This window comes from Nannospalax galili, unplaced genomic scaffold (genome assembly GCF_000622305.1).
Source record: "Nannospalax galili isolate Female #2095 unplaced genomic scaffold, S.galili_v1.0 scaffold604, whole genome shotgun sequence".
Classification (NCBI taxonomy): domain Eukaryota; kingdom Metazoa; phylum Chordata; class Mammalia; order Rodentia; family Spalacidae; genus Nannospalax; species Nannospalax galili.
The window spans coordinates 480029-498240 of NW_008350472.1; the positions used below are offsets into that span (position 1 = coordinate 480029).

Consider the following 18212-nt stretch of genomic DNA (forward strand, 5'->3'; position numbering starts at 1 on the left):
CAGATTCTAGAGTCCCAAGTATTCATCCCACCTGTGACATCTTGACTATGTTCCATATCTTCTACCTCCATTAGTGATCAACTAATGTTCTTTCTTCCTATATAAACATCTTAGACTGAAAGCCTTGGTCTTTTACGACACTTCTTTGTGTGCTTAAATCAGCCCACCCCCACAACTCTGTCAGCTAAAATTGAAATAAAACATACACAATATTCGCTGTATCTGTGCTGTAAATATGTCAGTTGATTCAACAAGGCCCTGAGGAGAAAGGAGCCAGGGTTTTGTATTTATTCAGACCTACACTTTCTCAGTCTTCTATTTTTATCATTCTTGATTCTTTTTATGTTCTCTGTATCATATCACTGTAAGTCAGATGAAATACATTCTGGAGGTAAGACCATGTAAGATCAAACCAATTCTACTTGTTCTGCTTATATAAGCACCCAGGAAGTTGGCCTTCATTTCCCAGCCTTCCATTAGCCCTCTGCCCTTAAGGCAGAGAATACCTAGGGACATTTTCATTAAATGTGCTTAATGCACATTAATCACAGAAATTTTCTACATAAGTTCTTTTTTAAAAAATCTGGTTGACCCTCTCTGCCCCCTCCCCCAAGCACAGAGCAGCCACATGCCAGCACCAACTTCCAAAGTCAGTAAAAAGGAGCTCAACTGCAACCACAATGGGCCAATGAGGCCTCAGAAAAAGAACAGCAAGAAGCAATTGCCATATTGATGAAGTAAAAAATGAAATAGACTTAATGAATAAGCCAGTGAGAAAATTTTGAAAGACGAACAGAAATGTAACAAACTCTGCCATCCATTTTTTTAGAAGAGGTCAGAATTGATCCCAAAATCCCAAATTTGGGGTTACAACATTTTTCATCCATCCACAAGTGTCTGCACTGCTTGGGGAGGAGGATGAAGAGGCTGTGTTATTTGACCAGAGTTGAAGTGACAGAATTTGAAGATATAAAATCAGATTGCAGAATAGATTTTTATTTTGATGAAAATTCTTACTTTGAAAATAAAGTTCTCCCCAAGGAATTTCATCTGAATGAGCGTAGTGATCCATCTTCAAAGTCCACCGAAATCAAATGGAAATCTGGAAAGGATTTGACAAAATGCTCAAGTCAAACTTAGAATAAAGCCAGCAGGAAGAGGCAGCATGAAGCAGCAGAGAGTGTCTTCACCTGGTTCACTGACCATTCTGATGCTGGCTCAGATGAATTAGGAGAGGTCATCAAAGAGGACATCTGGCCAAATCCCTTGTAATAGTACTTGGTTCCTGATATGGATGGTGAAGAAGGAGAAGGGGAAGATGATGATGATGAAGAACAAGAAAAAGAAGGAGGAGGAGGACGAGGAGGACGAGGAGGAGGATTGGAGGATATTGATGAAGGAGGGACGAGGATGAAGGTGAAGAAGATGAAGATGTTGATGGAGAGGAAGGAGAGGAGGATGAAGGAGAAGATGACTGAAAGAAAAGAACACCGACGGAGTCCAACCTTCCTTTTAAAAAATTTTTCCTTTTTATTTTTTAATTTTCTCCAGTCCCCGGGGGCAAGTTGCTGTCTTCCCCCTTCCCCTCCCCTGCCCCTCTTGTGCTCATTCACCTTGTTTTTTGAAGTGGAATCAACACCACCACCTTGCTCTGTGGGAAAAAAAAGAAAAGCTTCCTGCTCCTGTGGCTCTGCTGGAGGCTGGGGGTGTTGGGCACCTGTGTGGTAGCGCATAGAATTCTAGCTTTTTTCCTCTTTCTCTGTATATTGGGCCCAGAGATAATATTGTCTCTATGTGAATATTATGGACAGCTAACATTTACCTACATGTGTCTCTCTTGTTAAATAAGAATAAAAAATAAAAAAAAGTATAGAAGGTCAGCAAAGGGTGGGTTTGAGATATGGGTGGATTAAGTGGGCATTTTGACAACATGGCTTCTCCTTTGGTGTGTTAATTGTGATGTTTAATGGACACCCTTGCAGTTTGATGACACTTTTAAGACAAACATCTTTCCTCATGGTGACCTGAGCCCTGCCACTCAATGGTAAATTCAGCAGAACCTGTAGGATTTTATTTGGAATTGACATTCTCTCTGGTAACTTTTTTTTTTCCCCCACTGGAAAGGAAAGAAAATGATACTCAGTTTTAAATGTTAAAAGTATATAGGTTGCTTTGTTACAATAAAACTAAATGCGTACACACACAAAAAAAAATAAAAATAAAAAAATCTGGACAATGATCTGAACACTAAGGAAGATTTAGTTTATGTTCTGCGACAAAAGATCCAGTGACAACTTTGACACATTTCTGTATGGAGTTTTAGAAAGAACTGTCATTTATAGGGAATAATGATTGCCCATTCAGGTAATCAGATACCTGAACAACTAAAAAATGACTCTTTATAGGCCTTTGTCAAAAGAGAAGTGTCCCAAATGTTTAGAAGCAACTTATCACACCACATACTCATCCAGGTTCCTATAAGAGAAGGCAGGGTTGTGTGGTGGACTTGCTGTTTCCTCCAAGCTTAGTTCACCCCTGCAGGCTTGTAGCAGATAAACCACATGCAGTGTCTGGGACTCTCCGTCCTCTCCCCTCTCAGGCTCTAGCAATGGCTGACCATGTTCTTTGCAATACACAAAGTTTCTTTGGTTATGCCTGGTAAGAGGATTTCCTAGACAAAGTTATGTGAAAATGCTTGGTGAACTATACATACACATGTGTTCCCACTGTGAGCTTGCTTTGAAAGAAATTACACCCCAGGGTCTTTGTGTTCTGCCTTTTTATTAAATGGCTAAACTGTTACCAACAGTAAGATAGCCTGCTTTTATTTTCAATTTTATGATTCCATAGCTGCATGAAATAGTCAAAAGAAAATGAAGTGTATGTTTTAAAGCACGCTTTTTTCTGGGATTTCATTTTTTTGTATAAATTATATTTATTCATTCATTTTTGTCTGCTAATCTAAAAAGTAAAATGTTGAATTTATACAGATCCTATTTATTCATTCATTTTTGTCTATTAATCCAAGAAGTAAAATATTGAGTACCTATTTATTAGGAATAAAATGTACAGCTTTTGAGTAAACAGTTTGACTGAACTGGTCAATTCTCCCAGAAAACAAGGTGGCTGTGCAGATGAGACTTGAACCTTCTCCAAAACACAAATATAAGTTGGATGAATGTGTTCCAGTCTTCAGTTGATTTTGTTGGGAAGCCAAACTATCATATTATGCTATAAGATGGATTTCAGCAGCGTGTTAAGGTTGGAAGCCTTTCCCTCGAATTTATTTCAGCTTCTGCTCTTATTTTATTTTTAATTAGCATATACAGCTTTCTTCAATTGTGGAAATGTATCACCAAATGAAATATTGTTTTTATGTTCCCATGGAATTACTTGGAATTCATGTCAGCTCATAGACAGAGAATGTAGAAATTTTGAGTTTTCTAATAAGTACTCATTCCTTTAAGTTTAAAGAGCAAGAGTGGGAACTATAAAAATAATTGAATCATACTCTAAATCTTTCTTACTTTACAAATGATGACTGAATTCAGTGTTTCCATTGCATTTATTCTATTTCCTTAAGTTCATGGGTAAAAACCATATCTCAGGATAAAATTAACTTTAAAATTGAAAAGAACAGGTTGTATAGAAACACTTTATGCCAACTATTACATATTTAATTTCACAAAATTTATTTTTGGCTTCAATAAAGATGATAGAAAAATTAAAATGTAAAATTTAAATGATACTGTAACTATCCTCTTCAATAACTTACTTCCCTGTGTTCTCTAATTTGGATAACATTCTGGATAAAGGATGTCAAGGTGAGAAAGGTGTAATGCTTGAAACCTCTGCTCTGTATAACAGCAGGCAGTGAAAGGTGTATAAACCACTCCCACTGCCTTAAAGAGCCCTTTCCTATGGCCATTGCGACTCTTCCTATGCAATTTTTGTGCATTTCATACAATTGTTATCACTTCTAGAACTCCTCCCCTATCTGCACCCCTGCATACCCCCTGCCAGATTTCATGAATTCTGTCATGTATTTTAAGGCCTCTCGAGTCAAGTTTGTGTTCCCAGATGCCCCTTGGTGTGAATTCTTCCACTGGGATCTCATCAACCTGTCTGGTGCCACTCCCTTAAAGAACACCAATTCTGCTTCACTCAGCAGCGATCACTTGCCAAAAGTTCCTCGGCTAAGTTTGGGACTTTTTACCTATTTCCCCACTTCTATGCTGCTTTTTGTCTGGTTTGAGTTTTCATGGGTATTGTGTATGCTGTCACTAGTGCTATAAGCGCACATGAACAAGTGCCCAGCTGCCTGGAAAAATCTTCCTTGTGGTCATCCATCACCCCTGGCTCTTACAGTTTTCCACCTCCTCTTCCACAATGGTCCCTGAGGCTTGGGAGGCTGAATTTAAATATAGAAGTACTATCCAGGAACACACACTCTACAGTCTCTTAATCTCTACATTTTGCCCACTTGTGACTTTCTGTATTAATCGCTGTCTGTTGCATGAGGAAACTTTACTGGTGAGAGAGCTGAGAGGGGTGATAATATTCTCTCTGGTCCCATCCTATGTTCTCTGAGCCTTAGGTGTAGAGGTTACGTTGTAGATGTGTCACTTAGGGCTGGGCATCTCACAGACACTTATTCTCTGCGTTTGACCAATTGTGGAACTCAGTAATAGTCTCCATTTGCTACAAAAACAAGCTACTTTAATGAGTGGTGAGAGGTACACTTGTCTGTAAAGGTAAAGATATATATTTAGAGTAGAGTAGGAAATTACATTTCTCTAGGGATGTGACAGTCATAGGGTTTTCTCTAGGATCTATGACCTCTCCAGCCATGTGTATTTGGCTCTGTTTACAGTACCACACAGGAGTTCCCTCCCATTGAGATGGCTTTAAGTCCAATTAAATAGCTGTTGATTGCCCGCAAGAGAAAAATGTTGCTATTTGACCAATAGAAATAATTTGCTGTGCTGTTCATTGTTATGGTTACTAGGCTTTTGGTTGGACCACTGATTGTTTTTCTCCCTTAGCATCTTGCATATCTTCTAGAACTTTGAGAGCTAGCCCTCGGGGACGAGGCTTCCAGACAAGGTCTAATTTCATTGCCGCAAATCTTGTGAACAAAGTATGTCCGGTCATCAGTAATAGGGTCTTATCATCTTCAAGTTCTAGAAGACAATCAAGGGCTCTGGGTGTAGCTTATTATTTTGGTATTTTCTTGAACTATCCTGACCAACAACTGAAGGGAGGTTTCTCCTGTCAGCTATATGAGTTGAAGATATTTGTGTTTCATAATAGGATATATATATATATATAACTAATTTTTTTACATAAAATTGTTAATATCTTTAATTTTTTACATATATTTGTGTGTGTGTGTGTGTGTGTGTGTGTGTGTGTGTGTGTCTGAGGGAAAGCAAATGTCACAGCCCATGTGTGAATGTCATAGGCCAACTTGTGGGAGTAGGTTCTCTCCTTCCACCATGTGGGTCCTGATTGAACTAAAGTAATCAGGATTGGTAGTAAGCTCCTCACCTGCTAAACCATCTTGCCAAGGCCATAAAACTCTTGAAAATATTTTACAATAGAAGTCTCTTTCCTCCCCCCTTTCCTTACTTCTGTCCCTCTCCATGCATTGAAGATTGATCCCAGGTCCTTAAACACATTAGTCATTTGCAATCAATTAATGACACCCCAGTCCCTGAAACTAATCTTCTAGTCATAAAAAATCGTGAATTTGTTAAATAAAGAAACAATTGGGGCTGGAGAGATGGCTCAGCAGTTAAGAACACTGGTTGTTCTTGCAGAAGACCCAGGTTCAAATCCCAGCACCCACATGGCAGCTCACAACTGTCCATAACTCCAGTTCCAGGGGATCCGACAGCCTCTTCTGTCCACTGCAGGCATTTCCCAACATGAGTGCACTTATCTACATGCAGGCAATACACACATACACATAAAATAAAAATAATAAATAAAATATTTTTTTAAAAAAAGAAACAAGACAATAAGAATCATAGTGGCACATGCCTTTAATCCCAGCACTTTGAAGACAGAGGCAGGTAGATTTCTCTGAGGTCAAGGCTAACCTGGTCTTCATACTCAGTTCCAGGCTAACCAGGGTTACATAGTGAGTGTAGACGTGTAGAGAGGAATGCTAAGAAACATTCTCTTCCGGATATGACAGGGCCTGATCATTGCAGTCATGAGCACATAGTAGCTGTGGTTATCTGTGTTAGACTTGCACACACATGCACACAAAATGATTACAGAAGGGGGAATACTGGTGAAGGAGATAGATGGTGGTCAGCAGGAGTGGAGGGTGTAAAAGAGAATGGGGGTTAAATATGATCCAAATACATTCATACAGGTATGAAATTGTCAAAAAAAATAAAAAATAAAAAGGAAAAAAGAATCAATTAGCACCATCATATGGAAGCAATAGATTAATGTCTTTAGCATTATTATGTGATGAAGGTTTGACATGTAGCTTATAATGCACTTAATCTACCTCATAGAGGCCTTTTTAATTCATCTAAAAATTAGGGGACAAGAACTTGCTATGTAGCTAAGTTCATCTGAGACTCCTGATCCTCCCGCTTTTCCCTCCCAAGTGCTGGGATCATAGATGGGTGTCACCATACCCCACTCTCTGTCTCTCTTTGAATTCTCAAAGAGAATATGGTAGCCTCTTCCTCCTTTCATATTTTACTTAAATATTAGCTAAACCACTGGGAATGACCAGTGACCAAAAGTAAGAAATGGTAATAAAGGAAAGAACATTTTAAAAAGAATTTTAAATCTTAACATTTTGAAAAATAAATACTATTTCTGCATGTACTATTATTGCTTGAGTGATATTTTATTGAAGCCAAGATTGCATAACAAATGAATTGAAATGGAAAAATAATCTTTCATGCAAAATAAAGACAAAACAAAAAAAGGAGGGGAAGGGGAAAAAGGAATGTTCGTTCCAAAGATTTCATATAGTATATAACTGTTCATTCATCATGGGAGAGAAAATATTTAATCAGTTCTGACTGATGCACACATACTTTATCATGTTTAGTGACTTTTAGAGTGTCAGTTTGTAAAGTGTTTATCCAAGGAATGGACTTCTGGCACATGGATAAAATGAAAAGTGAAATGTTTAGTTCATAATAGGCATATTTTCCAGAATCTTTCTGAGTAACTATCCAGAGATGAATAGAAAGACTACAGGTCTCTGTTTATCTGGCTGATGCTGGCAGACCATGCCGGCTCCAGCCTGGTATTAAAACTGAAGTGACATGGAATGTCTTTGCAAAACCCCAAACAATGACATCACTCCTTTAGCAATATTGATAAAGTCAAACAAAGTTGGAGCTTCTTACTTCCCAATTTGGATTTTTTAGTTAACTACTTCAGAACATCCTGGAAGAATTACTATCTAGAGGCCTGGAAGAACAAGCTTAAGGCCTACTCAATGGATGGTAGAAATCTATATCTCACAACTTTTAGCTTCAGAATATGTACTAAGTTTACAGTACGACAGTTTGTACAAATGGATTTTCCTCCATTGCTGCATCATTTAATTTTTTTAATAGGAATCCACTGACTTTCAGCACTGTGAAATTCATGACACCCTTTGAAGGTTTTGAGACTTTAGAGGACATGACTTCTGAAATTTTCATGGTTTTAGCTTTTGTAGATTCTAAATAGAAAGACCTCCAGACTTTCTGTTTCCAAGAATGATAGTGTGTTTACTTGCACTTTTAGGTAATAAATATAAGGAATAATGCATTGAAGAATTTCTGCCCTTTTATAGATTTATTGTAAAAAATGACCTGTTATCAAGAATAATCTTTCCTAGTCCACTGTTTAAAAATATTTGGGGTCTAGAATAGACAAAAGTAACACTAGATGCCTCCAAGTTGATAAAAGTTAGAACTCCCAAACTTTCTTCTAAAAATTAAGAAAAAAAGTAATCAAATGCCTATACTCTTACTGGGAATTCTAATCACTGTGTTTTTGAAGTATATGTGGTTAGTGATGGGGGGAAAAGGAAAGATGAAGAAGAAAATGTATGCAATCTTTTCTAGTTTTATACTTTGAGAAAAGGAAGGTAGGATGGATTAAGGTTAATAACTGATTTTCATGTATATTTAAGTATGATAACATTTTACTAGGCTGTACAACTTGAGAAAATTACGCTTCTAACATGGTAGATACTTCAGAAAAAGAAGAAAAGTTAGTTAAAATCAGTTTAAGAATATAATATCACTCCTCAAAGAAGGAAAAGTTTTGGGCAGAGTTAGGAATGGGGCAGAATGAAAAATTGAAACAGGTATGGATGATTTATCTAGATACAGTTTTCAGCAGGCAAACTAGAAATATGCCTAAGAGATTGTTCTTAGAAGGACTCCTCCTTTGGTTATAAGATATAAGCAACATGTTAGGTTATATGCACACAGCATTTCTAGAGACTTCCAGAATCCAAGGCAAAGAAGGCAGCCTCAGAAGAGGAAGAATCCTGGCAGACTGCAAGAATAAGATCCCCACCATAGCAAAAGTCAGAGGCAAGTGTTAATGTAGTTAGAATCCAACTCAGGAATACATTTCTGGAATTCAAATCCTAGTGGGTTTTGTTTTGTTTCCCTGAGATAGGGTCTCCTTATAGCCCCAGCTGATCTGGAACTTGCTATGTAGACCAGGCTAGTCCCAATCTCAGACTAGTCTCAGGCTAGTCTCAGAGATTTGCCTGCCTCTGCTTCCTGAATGCTGGGATTAAAGGCATGGCACCACCACAACCTGTTTAGTTTTACCTTCTTTTACAAAACATTTTTTTCTACATTGTCATACTTGGGTAAAATTATTTAAACTATGTACCTCCCTCTTCTCATTTCTTAAAAAAGGACAAAGAGCAGAACTCAGTGCCAAGCAAACACAATATAACTAATTCATGGCATTTTGTTATAAAGTTCATCATAGTGAAATGCTACTAATGATTGAAGTTTTTGTTTTTTGATGAATATAAGGTTCTGGGCTTCTGAAGTATGTTGGCTACCTCAGCCTGGGCAGTGTATCAGGCAAGGATTTTAAAGTCAAGGTAAAAAGGAAAACCTACTTTTTCAACTACTTTGGATTTAGAATGGGGTTGAAAGAACTATTAATAAAACATTAAGATCTATGGAATACCATCTTGAATAGAGATTAATTTGGTGAAAGTGGTGGGTCACCTGTTATTAGCTGAATATCATTTGTGTTGTGAGGAGTTTTACATCATAAAACTCTTACATTGTCTCAGTTTTACTGACTCAATTCATACATGAATGTTTATTTGAAATGTAGTATAAAGACATTTTTTTGACTGATTTGGTCACCATTGGAAAGACAGTGCAGTTATAAACTTTGACTAATAGAAACTATAGCTGAGTTTATTTTGCATTCTTGTGATAAAAGTGGGAAGAGAGAGCCTGGGGTAGTGGCCCCGGACTTTAATCTCTGTACATGGGAGGCAGAGGTAGTTGAATTTCAAGGCTAGCCTAGTCTATATAGTGAGTTTTAGGCTAACAAGGGCTACTGAGAGACCTTGTATAAAACACCACCCCACCCCACCCCCAAAAATAGAAAGTAAAACTGAATGAAAAGAATGGAAAAAGATAAGTAATCATAGACGTTCCACAGGATGTGGATAGAATGTTCATCAGGGAATCAGGAACATGGAGGTAACCTTGGTCCAAGCTCAGCCTTCTTCATTTCTTGAGAGAATTCAATATGATCATGTAAATACAAGAACAGGAAATTTAACACAGGAACAAAACATGCAGTAAGTGTCCAATTAATACAGATCTTTTCTACCCACAAACACATTTTGGATACCAATTTCCATCAAAGAGCCAAGGTTTTCCTGGGTAAGAGGGAGGGCAATCCACCACTCTGGGTCACATAGTTTCCTAAGGAGAAACATTGTATATTTGCAATAAAAATATGTTTTAAGCCCTCTGGTAATACTGCGGCATGGAAATTTGCATCTGTATTGATTTTTGAAAGTGAAGGGTTATTACTGGCACAAGAAACCATGGATTAGTGTGAATCCATGTAGATTTTGCATGCTACATCCAGAAGATTGCCAAACCCTATTGTATATTATTTAACACACTAAACAGTTCCTAAAGTGACTGGGAGTTATTTACAATGTTATGAAAATGTATCCTTACAAAATAGTTTGTAAAGTCTTTTTGACTTTTGGTCTTTGGCACTGATCCTTAATTGCTAGCAGAAAACCAGGGGTGTTTTGTGTTGGGGGACAGAATCATGAGTTGATCACAGTCATTTGATTTGATGATCTTGTAAGTTAAAGAGCATGGGAATCCTTGACATGGTTTTCAAAGTCAGTCTAAGGAACAATGACAAAGTAGAATAGATGATCTTGGCTTACTCCAAGTCTAGGTGTCCATCAAAAAGATAGCACAGAGTCAAAAAGGGCAGTGGAAATAACAGAGATTACAAAGTAATCTCAACAAATCCAGAGGAAAAGAAAAAATTAGAAAGTGAACATGATAAAGACTTTGCAACAGCTACTTCCCCCATTTTAAAAAACTATTTTTATTACTTTTATATATGTGAGTATATTGCCTGCATGTATATAAGTACACCTGTGTGGTGCAATGTCCATAGAGGTCAGAAGTGTTTTGGATCCCTATGAACTGGAATTATGGATGGTTGTTAGCTGTCATATGGGTGCTGGGAATCGAACCTGGGTCCTCTGGAAGAGCAGCCAGTGCTCTTATCTGCTGAGCCATCTGTCCAATCCCACTGTTCCCTTTTTGTACTTGATGTAAATGAATCTGCAGCCTAACATTACTCTTATGCTCTTTTTATTTGGACTTCATTCTTTTAAGTTTGATTTTTATTTTAATAATTCAGTGATAATTGAGCATAATTATATGAATATTGAAAATATAGGTTTTTTTATAGTCATTAATCTTGAGGATTTAAAATATAGATTCATTAAAAATAAGAACCAAGGGCCTACAAGTCACCTGTTGCCAACCCTGATAACCTATGTTTGTGTTAGGAGAAAATTGACCCCTGCAAGTTGTTCTCCTCCACTCATATGCCATGGCACTTGAATGCCTGTGTGTTCATGAGCATGAACACACAGGCTAAATAAATAAATGTGATTCTTTTTTAAAAGTAGCAATCCAGTCACCATTGATGCCTGTTTGTAGTCCCAGCATGTGGGATAGTACTATTAGAAGATCCCAAGTTTAAGAACAGCTTGAGCTACATAGTGAGACCTTGTCTAAAACTAAAACAAACCCCAACAGTAAATGATTGCTTTTATTATCCCAACTATGAATCCATGAATCAATGTGATACATTAGTCACTGGAGGAAAGCATATATAAGACACTTAATTTGATCATTTTAAGGTTTTCTGATTCTTTAATTTCTTAAGAAATGATGCCTTGAAGGATAGCATACATATTTTTAAATCTGTGTGAAACATCTTCTGTTTTATCCTTATGAATATGAAATACAGCTCTTCTTTGAGAACATATGCAACTTGTATATAGTGTTTCTCCTTAGTAAGAAATCATATGTTCCTAGTTAAATCAATATTCTAAAATCTCCTTTATTTCAAATATGTGTTTGTAAAGTCAAGCTTGCTGGTAAACACCTATATATAATCTCAGAACTTGAGAGACTGAACAGAAGGATAGTAAGTTCAAGATCGTCCTTGACTAGGTAGGAGGTTTGAGGCTACCCTCAGCTTCATGAGAACCTGTCTCAAAGAAAGGAAGCAAATATGTGTTTTTGTCAACTCTGCTACTTAGTGACTAACCTTCGGCTCAAATCTAAGATCACAGAATTTCAATCTCATTTTAAAAGCAATTGCTATTGAATATTTTAAATCAAATTTTCTGCTGGGAGGCATATGCACAACTTCCTTCTTCCACAGTCCTTGAAACCAACTGGCACAATATTCCTCCAAACTACAGTTTAGGGAATCAAGATGTTTATTTGGGCTTGCTAACAGAGCATATGATGATGATGAGGGGTACTTACAAAGGAATAGACATCCTTGGGCTTTATATTGGCTGAGCCCTTCAGATCTGAGGCCTCAGGTCCAAGATGGCAAAGCACCTCCCCTCCTATCTGGCTTCTTCCATAGCTATCCTTAGACCCTTCCTCCTCATGTACTTGAAGTTGACTGATCGGCTGGGAGGGAGACTGTCTCCCTTTGCCCTATGGAAAGTCTTGTAGTTCAGTCAATTTGCAGTCAGCAGGGGAGGGGGAAACTAGAGAAGAAGACATCCTTATGTTGCTGGTCATTCACAGGCTACACCTACCCATCAAATACATTTTTTCATACCACATTATACACTCTCCTATTCTTAAAAGTACATTTTTGGGATACGTTAGTGAATACCTATAATCCCAGCATTGAGGATGTGGTGGCAAGAATCACTAAGTTCAAGGTCAGCCTGGGCTACACAGCAAAAGCCTATTTCAATGTGTCTCAAAGAGCTTCCTTTAATAGTATTACAAGAAGTTTAAATTTCTAGTTGTGCTGTTTCAGTGCACTGTCAGTCAAACCCAGGACTTTATACATGCTCGGCAGACTTTCCTCCAATGAACTTCATCCCCAGCCCTGAAATTCTGTCTTAATGCCTTACCAGATTTAAATTATTAATGTTAATGGTTGTTGGGAGAGTCAATCTCTTTTATGTCCACTCCAATAATATGCACATACACATTTACTCTGTATTGTAATATTTGTGTAAGCCTCATAATTTAGTTTACATTGTGTACTATTAGTTGACATGTGCAGACAATAAGGAAAATGAATATCAAGATGTTCAGTAACTACTTTTATTGGTTTGCCAAATCTACAGCATGTAAATATAACAATGAGTTATTGATGGTCTACTTCCGTAACTTCCTATGTAGCTTGGGGTCACAGTATATTCAGAAATGAGGAAGTACATATCCACAAAATTTTTGTGTTAGAAAATTTTTAAGTAATTTTCCGTAAATAATTACCAGCTTTAATGCCACTCTGAGCCCCAAAAGCCATTAATTTTAAGAGTAAATTCAATGTGAATGTCTAAAACTTGATGACTCATTTTAGCCATAATGCTTAGTATTTAATATGGAATAAATTCAAATGTTAAAAGATGAATATTGGGCTGAGGAGATGTGAACCAGCTAGTAACCATCAAGTAAAGTACTTTTCACACAAGTGTGAGGATTGATGCTCAGATCCCTGGCTCTTATATACACTTGCACATGCACACCCCCTCACATGTGCTGCACACATGTAAACATGATTATATGTGCATGGAACATGCACATACAAAAATAAAGTGGTAGATATCCTATTTCCCAAGCATAAATCAGAAATGAAAATTTTAGTTGTTAGATGATAAAAAAAAAATAATAAACATAGAAAGATACTGACATTTTTCTCTTCGATGTCTCTTAGCTCAGTCCTAAAACAAAAATAGTTGAGTCTCATATCAGAAGCAAAAGTATTATTGGTAATGTCTTTTTGTATTGTTTTGTTTTGTTTTTTTTTCTGTGTCCTCATTTGGGTAAATTTTAAAATCTGAAAATAATGACAATTAGTGACTGTAGCAAAATTAATATATTTTGAAACAATTTGAAAAAGGATTTTAAGATTCTTGAGGGTAAAATAAGGCTGAGTAAGGTTGTGCAAAATGTCCAGTTCTAGGTCTACATTTTTACCTCAGTTCTCCAGCCACATAAACTCTAAAAGTATGAAGGAAATAAACGTTCAAATTAAAAGTAACTGGGAGGATATATTGGGAAATATTTGTCAGGTTTGGAAGAGGGAGAAATCTTGTCAGCATTGTAGCCACAGACTGTTGATGCTTCTTTCTATTTTTGTAGCTTAGTTTCAAATGATTCATTGTCTTTGGGTCTTCTCTGAGTAACACATTGCAACGGAAACAATAATCGAATTAGTTTAAGCAAGTTTTCCAGGCTTGTTATCCACGTATTTTGTCATGTGTGTTCTTCTTCTCTTAATTCATTTCACTTTTAAAAAAAAATTAATAAATAGTGACCAACCTTCACTGAGGCAAGAAATTATAATTAAATTCAATGAGCCACACACAAAAAGAAGGTAGGAAAGCAGGGAGGGACTTGTTGAGAAGGTTCTAAAGGGACAAGGAAGGGGATAGGATATGGGAACAGGGGTGAAAATGACTAAATTCATCACATAAATGTATGAATTGTCAAACATTAAAAATGTTTTAAAATACACTTTTGTAAATGTACTCACAATTGGATGACGGGCTTGAAACACTAAAGCAACAGCCTCCGGCCCTGCCTTTCTCTGTTCTCTCTCAGCTGATTCCTCTGATATTTTCTGCTGTTTTCCATAGTCTTTTACTGCTAGTTCCTTGTTCTATCGGTAGCCATCATGTGTGTGTTTTTTTTTTAATTTTTTAAATGTTTGCTGTCCTTAGCTTTCATGTGTTTTGACTATAAACACTTTTTCCCCCCTTTGATGCTCACAGCAAACCTGTCATAGATCATACTATCAAGTTAGGGTATTACAACTAGTGGGAAAATGCCTCAGAAATATGCCATTTTTTAATTCTTTAATGTTAAATTCTCTTTTCCTTTGTCTGCTTTTCTTTTTAATTATTTATTTAATAACCACACAATCAGAAGAAGCATTTCATGAAAACAGCATTGACATACTCAATAACAATTTTCAGAGCTAAGATGCATCTCCTTCAAAATAGACTGTAAATTTTTAGGTTTACATTTAATTAATACAGTTATACAATATTGTACTCAGTATAAACACTATAAGACAGAAAATCAAATGAGGTTTTAAACTTTAAGAAAGATCACATTTCACTATTAAAATACACTGTTTCATACAGAAAAATTCATTTTCGATACAACTGACACTAAGATGTACATGCATTTCTAATCTCTATATATCTGATTATTACTAGTCACAGTCAGTTACTTTCTGAGCTCCTTGGCATCTGCACATGGATACAAATTCTCAGGTAGATTTCAGTGGTAATGTTTTTCACATCCACCAATTATCAAAGAGCAAATTTTTGTGCTTTAAAGAATTATTATTTTTTAAAATTTATTTTTACAACCACTTCCCAGATAGCACCCTCCCATAGCCTCCCTCCCCCGACTAGAGCCCTTATACCCTGATATCCCTACTACTGTCTGCTGTGTTGTCGGCACCCTCAGCCATTCCCCACTACTTGCCCTTCTGGTAAATCTAGTCAGCTTATCTAGAGGTCTTTGTTATAGGAGGGTCAGCTGTTCCTCAACTGGCAGTAATCAGTTGTCAGTATTCCTTTGAATAACATTGGGGTCTGCTGTTCATTATCCCAGTTCTATGCTAGGTTACTATCTGGGAATCCCTTTGGCCAACCTGGCCTACAACTCAAAAGAAGGTATTGCCTGTTTGGCATTGTTGTTTGTTATATAGCCTTTAGCTATATATATGGACTCTTATGAAATTATATTGATCCCTTTAATCTTTGGTTATACTTTCCTTTTGGGTTTTTAAGGACATATAGTTGGACCAGATAAACCGATTTATTTTTACTCTTAAGGTGGTTTGAGGATCTGCTCCTCAGGGGTCACATGGGCTTGGGAGGAGCCCCTGGCTCCTTTCTTTTACCAGTTCTGCCTATATGAAGATAGGTCAAATGTCCTGCTAGACCATGGTTGGCTTCGCTTGGAAGCATGGAGGAAATGATTCCTCTGTGTTGAACCTCCTTTTTATAGACTGGACACTGGTTCAAGTCCATCTGGTGGGGTTACTCGGCCTCCTTGATCAAGGAGACAGGTGACCCACCATCATTATAGGACATTTTGAGAAATGCTCATAGTCCCCTGAAACTAGTCAACCTAGGAGGGCTAGAAGCAAAAAGTGTCCTTTATGTCCCTTTGACCAAATTTTTATAGGCCTCAAAGTATGTCTGTTAAACACCCAAGAAGGTTAGTTCTACCAGTCTGGTATTTTTAATTACTGTGTGTCATGTACATAAATCTTCGGTGAAGACCAGTTATTCTCAGGTAATCCTTACCTAGACATATATTTCTTGATCTGTTATGTAAAATTTATCAGTAGGTTGTAGGAGTAGTTTTCAAAACTAGCTAGGCATTATTTATCTCTCACATTGTCTCACCCCTCTATCATGGATTTCCCACTTATGGTGCCCCCATTTCCCCCCTTTCTACCTTACTAATACCCTTCTCCTATGGTCCTACCTCACTTAAGCTTCTTCTTTCCCTTTATCCCCTAGGTTCCTTGTATACCCTTTCCTCCCCTCTCCCTTAAACTAACCCATTTTTTATCCATATCTCCCTTATTAAGGCCTGTTTCCTACTGTTCTTCTCTTTCGGGTTATTTCTTTTCTTTACCTCCCTTTTTCCTTTCCATTATTAAGGTTCCTATAGTTATGTCTGGTTGCATACTTATGCAACAGAGTCTTGTTTTGGATCCAACTATGAGGGAAAACATATGTTGATTTTTTTTTTCTGAGTCTCTGTTACTTCACTTAGTACAAGAGTTTCTAGTTCCATTCATTTACCTGCAAATTTCATGATTTCATCTTTCTTTACTGCTGAGTAAAACTCCATAGTATAAATGAACCACATTTTCATTATCCACTTGTCAGTTGAGGGACACTTAGGTTTCTTTCATCTCTTAACTATTGTGAAAAGAACAGCAATAAACATGGATGTACAAGTGTCTCTGCAAAGGGATGAGTTCTTTGGGTATATGCCAAGGAGTGGTATAACTGGGTCAAATGGTAGGTTCATTTGTAGTTTTTTAAGAGTTCTCCACATGCTTTCCATGGGGGTTGAACCAGTTTGCAGCCCCACCAGCAGTGGATGAGTGTTCCCCTTTCCCCACATCCTCTCCAACATTTGGTATCATTTGTTTTCTTGATCTTAGCCAGTCTGACTGCGGTAAGGTGAAATCTTAAAGAGGTTTTAATTTTCATTTCCCTAATTATTAGTGATGTTGAACGTCTTTTAAGATGTTTCATAGCCGTCTTCATCTTTTGAGAACTCTCTGTTCAGCTCCTTAGTCCATCTTTTAATTGTGTTGCTTATTGTCTTGGCTCTCTGTTTTTTGAGTTCCTTATATATTCTGGTTATTAAACCTCCATCGGATGTGTCGCGGGTGAAAATTTTCTCCCATTCTGTGGGTTTTCTGTTTGTTTCCTTGGTTGTCTCCTTTGATGTACAGAAGCTTCTTAGTTTAATGAGGTCCCATTTGTTAATTCTTGCCCTTTTTTTCCTGAGCAATTGATGTCCGGTTTAGAAAATCCTTTCCTACACCTATATCTTGTAGGTTTTTCCCAATGTTTTCTTCTAATAGTTTCAGAGTTTTGGGCTTTACATTGAGGTCTTTGAGCCACTTGGAATTGACTTTTGTGCAGGTAAAAGACAGGGGTCTAGTTTCATTCTTCTACAAGTAGAGATCCAGTTTTGCCAGCACGATTTGCTGGACATGCTGTCTTTCCTCCAGTTAATGTTCTTGGCCCCTTTGTCAAATATCAGGTGGCTGAAATTGTATTTATTCATATTTGGGTCTCCAATTTTGTTCCATTGGTCTATGGGTCTATTTTTGTGCCAGTACCATGTTGTTTTTATGACTATAGCTCTGTACTACAGCTTGAAATCTGGTATAGTAATCCCCCCAGCATTGCTCTTAGTGCTCAGGGTTGGTTTGGCTGTCTGAGGTCTTTCTTGCTTCCATGTGAATCTTAGGATAGTTTTTTCCAATTCTGTGAAAAATGCCATGGGGATTTTAATTGGCATTGTGTTGAATCTACATATGACTTTTGGTAGGATGGTCATTTTCACAATATTAATTCTTTCAATCCATGAGCATGGGAGGTCCTTCTGTCTTCTGATGTCTTCCTCAATTTCTTTCTTTAAAGATTTAAAATTTCCATTGTAGGGCTCTTTAATGTCTTTGGCCCAGTTTATTCTGAGATACTTTATTGTTTTTGCAGCTGTTCTGAAGGGGAGTGTTTCCATGTGCTCCTTCTCTGATTGCTTGTTATTGGTATATAGAAAGGCCGCAGACTTCTGTAGGTTAATTTTGTAACCTGCACTTTACTGAACGTGTTAACAATATCTAGGAGTTTTCTGGTGGAATTTTTGGCATCTCTTAGATAT

General features: G+C 37.2%; 1 protein-coding gene and 1 pseudogene across 1 annotated transcript in view; both read left to right on the forward strand.

The window, feature by feature from the left end:
- Fmn2 (formin 2) overlaps positions 1 to 18212 on the forward strand; it is a 396698-nt gene that overhangs the window by 312984 nt on the left and 65502 nt on the right. The gene's annotated exons all lie outside the window — the stretch shown is intronic.
- LOC103745781 lies at positions 629 to 1478 on the forward strand (annotated as a pseudogene).